Genomic DNA, 7,952 nt, shown 5'->3' with positions numbered 1-7,952 from the left:
TTTCCTCCTATCTTATGTGTCTGCCCAAGCTCTTCCTTTCAGCCAGGATATGAGAATTTTATGCTGAAAACATCTTCTAATATCTAAAAATATGCTTTGCTTAAAAATGAAGCATTTTATCTATGGACACTGCATTATTTATTTTAAGCTTTTAAATATGTGCCATATTCCAGTGAGTTGAACATTAGACACTTTCATATTTGAAGATGTTCAGAAAGCTGATATTTAAATTTGTGATCCTCTGGAAATTTTTGTCAAGGTGTCACTGGGATAACAGATGTAAATTCTGAGCTAGGCACTGCAGCACCAAATAGAGGTTGTACAGAGCTCAGAAAATGATCTCCAGAGCATTCCACTTGTCTTATTAGTATTACAGATCTAGCTGTGGTGTAGTACAGCATACATGAGATTTGAAAATCTTGAGGCTGGAGATGTCTATGTAACATAGAATCATAGATTCATGGAATGGTTTGGGTTGGAAGGGACCTTTAAAGATCATCTAGTCCAACACCCCTGCCATGGGCAGGGACTCTTCAACTAGATCACGTTGCTCAGAGACCCATCCAACCTGACCTTGAACACTTCCAATGATGCAGCATCCACAACTTCTCTGGGCAACCTGTTCCAGTGTCTCACCACCCTCATCATAAAAAAAATCTTCCTTATGTCCAGTCTAAATCTACCCTCTTTCAGTTTAAAACTGTTGCCCCCCTGTCCGGTCACTACAGGCCTTGGGAAAAAGTTTTCCTCCATCTTTCTTTTAAGCCCCCTTTAAGTATTGAAAGGCCACAATAAGGTCTCCCCAGAGCCTTTTCTTCTCCAGGCTGAATAATCCCAGCTTTCTTAGCCTTTCTTCATAGGAGAGGTGTTCCAGCCCTTGGATCATTTTTGTGGCCCTCCTCTGGACCTGCTCCAACAGGTCTATGTCTTGTACTGTGGAACCCCGAGCTGGATGCAGTACTCCAGGTGAGGTCTCAGGAAAGCAGAGAGTAGAGTGGGAGAATCACCTCCCTTGACCTGCTGGCCATGCTTCTTTTTATGCAGCCCAGGATACGGTTGGCTTTTTGGGCTGCAAGTGCGCATTGCTGGCTCATGTCCAATTTTTCATCCACCAGTATCCCCAAGTCCTCTGCAGGGCAGCTCTCAATCAATTTTATTGCTCTGATCCAGGTGCAGGACCTTGCACTTGGCCTTGTTGAACTTCATGAGGTTCACGTGGGCCCGCTCCTCAAGCCTATCAAGGTACCTCTGGATGGCATCCCTTCCCTCAAGCAGATCAACTGCAACACTTAGCTTGGTGTCATCTGCAAACTTATTGAGGGTGCACTCAATCTCACTATGTCATTAATGAAGATATTAAATAATATTGGTCCCAGTAGGGACCCTTGAAGGACAACACTTGTTACTGGTTTCCACTTGGACAGTGAGCCATTGACTGTAACTCTTTGGATGTGGCCATGCATCCAAGTCCTTATCCATCTAACAGGCCATCCGTCAAAACCTTATCTCTCCAATTTCATGGCAAGAATGTTGTGGGGGACTGTATCAAAGGCCTCACAGAAGTCCAGGTAGATGGCATCCATAGCTCTTCCCTTGTCCACTGATGCAGTCACTCTATCATAGAAGGCCACTAGGTTAGTCAGGAATGATTTGCCCTTGGTGAAGCCATGTTGACTATCTCTAATCACCTCCCTGTCTCCCATATGTTTCGATGTATCTTCCAGGAGGATCTGTTCCATGATCTTACCAGGCATGGAGGTGAGGCTGACTGGTTGGTAGTTCCCAGGATCCTCCTTTTCACCTGTCCTGGTTTCAGCTGGGATAGTTAATTCTCTGTCTAGTAGCTGGTATAGGGTTGTGTTTTGGATTTAAGATAAGAATAATGTTGATAACACACTGATGTTTTAGTTACTGCTGAGCAGTGCTTACACAGAGTGAAGGCCTTTTCCTGCTCCTCACACCACCCCACCAGTGAGTAGGCTGGCAGTGCACAAGAAGATGGGAGGGGACACGGCTGGGACAGCTGACCTCAACTGACCAAAGGGATATTCCATACCAAATGAGGTCACGCTCAGTTATAAACTAGAGAAAAAGCTGGCTAGGGGTCAGCTGCTTGGGGACCTGCTGCTCAGGAACTGGCTGGGCATCAATCAGCGAGTGGTGAACAATTGCAGTGTACATCACTTGCTTTGTATATTATCTTATCGTTACTATTATTTTCCCTTTCCTTTCTGTCCTATTAAATTGTCTTTATCTCAACCCACGTGTTTTACCTCTTATTTTCCAATTCTCTCCCTCATCCCTCTTGAGGGGGGAGTGAGCGAACGGCTGTGTGGTGTACAGCTGCCTGCTGGGTTAAATCACAACATTACTCTTTTTAAAAATGGGTGTGATGTTTCCCTTTTTCCAGACACTGGGGTCTTCTTTTCCAGGTGCTGCGGAATACTATGTGTATAAACATAATGTTTATAGCAATAACAGATCCTGCTGGACTCTACTATAAATACTTCGATCAATCAACACTGGCATCTTCCTGTAGCTTTGCTATTAAAAAGTAGAGGGAATTTTTTAAGCAAAGGCCATTCATGTAATTAAAATAATACTAATAATTTGCAAATGAGCACAGTTTAAGGCAAATCATTGAAAAGCTTGTTTTCTTTCAAAAGTTGGGATACTAGGATGCTACTAATGGATACTTTTTTGTGCCTCCCAGGTTCATTTGCAGAAGCTGGCCTTGTTTACTGGTGTGTATTGCCAGTACATTGGCAATGCACGCAAGGCAGAAAAACACATGTATTAAATGGGTTCTTGTTGCTTTGCATCAGTGAGTTCCTCTGCGTGCAGGAAAACATGTTCTAAACATCAGCATCAGTGGGGCATACTAGGGACTAGAGATAACTACAGTAACAAGTAACTTGTTCAAAATGTAACATCAGCTTTACTGTAAGAACACCCTCCCGAGTTCACAAACTGTGGTGTGACAGACTATTTCTGGCACAAAATGCTTATGGAAGATTGGCTTTGAAAGATATAGATAAACCTAAGAATACTCATATGTTTTAAAATTTTTTTTAAATGTAAGACTTTCTGCTGAAAGTCCTGTAGCACTCATTCTCTTGGTAGAACAAAAGTGCTTTTGTGTGACCAGTCTGATCAATCATGAAATAAGCAGTGCTACTGAAATGCATCTGTGTAATTATATATATTACATTTGCAAAATGTGAACAATGCAAGATGTCACAGTCATCTTGTGCTTTTGAATGTGCTGCAAGAGCTGAATTAATCTAATGAATTATTGTGTGTGAATTATCTGTTTGGTTACAAATTCCAATCTAAATCGCATGTTCCTTTTGCTTTACATTTTGCCCTAAGTACAGATGATGACACATATATTTTTCTCACTCTTCTGGTTGCTCTTAGCTGCCAGTTCTAACCATCATTAAAAGCTGTGGAAAAAGGCAGCAGCAGCAGCTGAGGAGGTTTGAGGGTGAATTATCTGAAAATTTAAACTGACTCCTAATTGACTTAATGCTGAAATTTCTCATGCTGGTAGGTTTGACGTTTTTCTATGCAATTCTTTTTAGGCCCTGACTCATAGTAGGAAGGAGATGGCATAATAAGACAGGTGAACTCCAATTAAAGGAGGGAACACCCCAAATTATTTTTTTCTCATTGAGGAAAAAAATAATTGAAGCAAGGACGAGGAACTACATCGATGCAATATGGTAATCACTTATTGCAGAGGAAACAGTAGCACAAGGATTTTGGATTACAAGGAAAGCAACTATTAAACAGTAGAATAACAAAGTTCAGAAAATGACCCAGCCAAAAGTCAGCTAAGGTACATAAAAGTCACTGTCCATCAGCAACAGATAAGAAACTGCAGAAAGAGCAGCAGGCAATAGGGACATCCCAAAGGTGGTTGGTTAAAAACCACAATGTGAAAAGGGGAAAGCGAGACTATCCTGAAGAAAGAAAATAAATGAATGTTTACTGCCTTAAAAGAATTGCAACTCTGGAAGGTTAATGTCATCACATTGTCCTAGCACTGAACTTGAATCTGCAAGAGTACAGGACTGCTCCACAACATGTCAAGACAAGCTAGATTATGTAACCCTTCTGGTAGTGAAAATTTCACAGTGAGGTTCTAATTTCAAAAAGCATTTTTTTTCCCCTCTGGTCACCTTGTATATGCCTGGTTTGTATATCCTCCCATTACCCTTTTTGTGTGAGAAAAGACTGAGAAAATTCTGGAGGAATGATCCTGTTTCAAGTGGGTAAAAAAGCATGTGCATCTTTGAGAGATGGGTGGAAAACTGAGTTTACAAAATGAAGGCAGGTGCAAGTTTACCACTGTAAAAGTAACAACTCCAGTAACAGCTAGGAGTGTGTCCATATTCAGCCTTAATTCAAAGCCAAACTTGAAGCAAAAATTTATTTTCTGCTCTTAAGATTGAAACTAGTGTGCAAATACTATGTACAAACCTGACCTTTCACAAAGGATAAAAACTAGTTTACTTTAGGTTTTGGGAGATGCAGGCAGGCTTTGGAGCACTGGTTCACCAAATCTTTAAGTGTGACAGCATAAATGCCCAAAACTTCACATGTAGTTGCAAAAGAATAACATTTTCTTATTTTGCTAGCTATTTTATGTGTGACTTCTCCACTGACCAATGAAATAATTAGCAATGTTTCCATTAACTTCAATTAGCTTTGGGAGTGTACTGTGTATATCAATTAGCTCTGGTAACATATTGTGTAAAACTGTATGTTTTCCTTTTGATTTGCCAAGTGGTGATATATATCATCCCACAGGGGTTATATAACTAGATGATTTTTCCAATAATAAAATAATAGCAATATTTACAATTAAGAAACTCACACCTAGTGATTTCTAGTGCTTAAAAGAGAAAGCCTAACTCAACCGTCCCAGAAAACAGCACAACCCAACAACATAGACTCAACCTCTAGCAAATCTTTACAGACAAAATAGTATTTCTTCATTAAATATCTATTTCTTGCTGCTCTTTCAGTTCCATTTTGTAAATTAATCTGCTCAGCAGAAAGCCTAGAATCTGAAAGTATAATTTACACAGGAGAAAACCCAGATTTTGCCTGCAAGTTTTCTCCCCTTGTATTCTCTTCAGTCTCTCTCAAAAGTAATTCATCTGGCTTACTTTCTAGAGCGGGAAACACAAGATTTCCCCCAACTTTAATCTGCTTTTTATTCTCATTTTCACACTATTCACTTCTTATTTAGCCTAGGTTCCTTAGGTGAAGTGTTTATGCTCACCCAACAGCTAAAGTTGTACTGGTAGCTAATACGTATCAGAAGCTTCTCTTACACTATATGTATTGTAGAGGTGTTAATTAAATATTGATTCTCCTGACACTTTTCTGCATTTTAACCTCCACAATTTCAGGGTTGTTATTTATTCATTTGTGTAGACAATCTTCTCCTTTTCTTCATCTATCTTCAATAAATACTATAGCAGAATGAGAAGTGTGACTGGGGTAGAGGGTAAAGGGAACATTTACCATAGTTAGCAACTTGGCTAAAGAAGACTTTAAACAATTTGGGTCATCTTTTCCAACCTCTACCTGTACCTGCTGTATCTTTAAAACTCTGCATCTGTGAATGCAAGTTGGTAAATATGCTGTTACTCTTCTTTAAATACATGTACATATCTTGAGACGCACTTCACTACAGCTCAGCAGACTTGATAGTTGCCTTTGAAAATTTGTCCCTGTGTATTTAATTGTCTTAAAAGGACAACATAAAGATTTGAGTGACAATGAGTATCTAGCACACGTGAATCACCTAGTAAATATACTCAGCAATCTAATGTTTATAAATAAGTAATCCAATGACACATAATGTAATACCAAGGGACATAAATCCAGTCAATAGCTTAAATGAGTGTACTTTAAATCAGTCTACAGAATTCTTTAGTTATATTCACAGTTCTTTAGATCTGGGCTAAAACTCCTGAATGCTGAAGCACCATTTTCCGTAAAACAGTCAAAGTAAAATGAAAGGTGCAATATATGTATGAAAAAAAAAATGTTGATACTTTCTCAACAGACTTAAAACTCTGCTGGTGAGACAACTAAAGAGATAATAAAAACTAATAGGACGCTACTGAGAGTGGACAATCTGAGTTATTCCAGGTAAGGGCTTATTTCCCCAGCAGGGTTTTGGGGTTGTATTTAGTGCTCGAGTGCATCGACTGCTGTGTTCTGTGACTAGTGCAATAAGAGATCCTGCTGGACTCTACTATAAACACTTCTGATCAACCAACACTGGCATCTTCCTGTAGCTTTGCTATTAAAAAGTAGAGGGAATTTTTTAAGCAAAGGCCATTCATGTAATTAAAATAATACTAATAATTTGCAAATGAGCACAGTTTAAGGCAAATCATTGAAAAGTTTTTCTTTCAAAAGTTTGGGATACTAGGGTGCTACTAATGGATACTTTTTTGTGCCTCCCAGGTTCATTTGCAGAAGCTGGCCTTGTTTACTGGTGTGTATTACCAGTACGTTGGCAATGCACGCAAGGCAGGAAAACACATGTATTAAATGGGTTCTTGTTGCTTTGCATCAGTGAGTTCCTCTGCGTGCAGGAAAACATGTTCTAAACATCAGCATCAGTGGGGCATACTAGGGACTAGAGATAACTACAGTAACAAGTAACTTGTTCAAAATGTAACATCAGCTTTACTGTAAGAACACCCTCCCGAGTTCACAAACTGTGGTGTGACGGACTATTTCTGGCACAAAATGCTTATGGAAGATTGGTTTTGGAAGATTGGGTTTGAAAGATTGGGTTCTCTCGGCTAGAGAAGACTTTAAACAATTTGAGCCATCCTTCCCAACCTCTACCTGTACCTCCCATATCTGTAAAGCTCTGCATCTGTGAATGCAAGTTGGTAAATATGCTGTTACTCTTCTTTAGATACATATATTACATGTATCTTTATACACTCTTCACTACAGCTCAGCAGACTTGATAAATGTCTTTGAAAATTTGTCCCTGTGTATTTAATTGTCTTAAAAGGACAACATAAAGATTTGAGTGACAATGAGTATCTAGCACATGTGTATCACCTAGTAAACATACACAGCAATTTACTCAAAACAATAATTTCAGCCATTTTTGATTGATCAACCAATATATGTTATCTGAGAAGATGCACATCCATGCAGTAAAGTTAGCCTTACTGACAACAGGCTTTCTTTTTTTAGCTACATTTTGCAAACCTTTCAGAAGTAGTCCATGGCTCCCAAGATTTGGTGGTTTACAGATTGAAAATCTGTCATAAAATCCATTTCTCCAGACTCAATGAATAAATGTCAATTTTTTTCTTCAATAATAGAATGGCAAAGTAATAAAGTACTCTGAAATAATTGACTAGCTTAATCCCCAGCCCCCTTTTTTTTAGACTAGTTTTTTTCTAGAAAGAGCTGCTCCTACATTTTGATTAGGTTGCTTGAAATCACTCTGATTGGAAACGCTAATTGAACATGACTCAATGATGAGTCAGACCCAATAGGAGTCAACGGTGAGATACACTTGCCAGAAAAGAAAATAAAATTCTGGGAAGTATTAATAGCAGTGTCATATGTGAGACATTGGAGGTAATTATTCTGCTTTATTTGGTTGTGGTGAGGATGCAGGTGATGGTAGTCTGCCTGGTTTGGGCACCGTACTTAATGGATAATAACAAATTGAAGAGAGTCTGAAAGAAACAGACAAGAGCAATAAGAGGCTTAAGAAGTGTTATCTATTAGGAAAAGAGACTGTAAGATTATTATCTTCGTTATGTAAGGCACTTTTATTGTCCCTTGTTCACTGATGAGAGGAGAATTCAGCAGCTTACATCACAGCAGTGGCTGTGCCTGCTCTGCCAAAGGGTATTTATTTGTCCCAGGGAGGCATCCCTGGCTTCCAG

Source organism: Platalea leucorodia, assembly GCF_965183815.1.
Source record: "Platalea leucorodia genome assembly, chromosome: 2".
Taxonomy (NCBI): Eukaryota; Metazoa; Chordata; class Aves; order Pelecaniformes; family Threskiornithidae; genus Platalea; species Platalea leucorodia.
The sequence above is the reverse complement of the archived record's forward strand: the minus strand, read 5'-3'. Positions refer to the sequence as shown.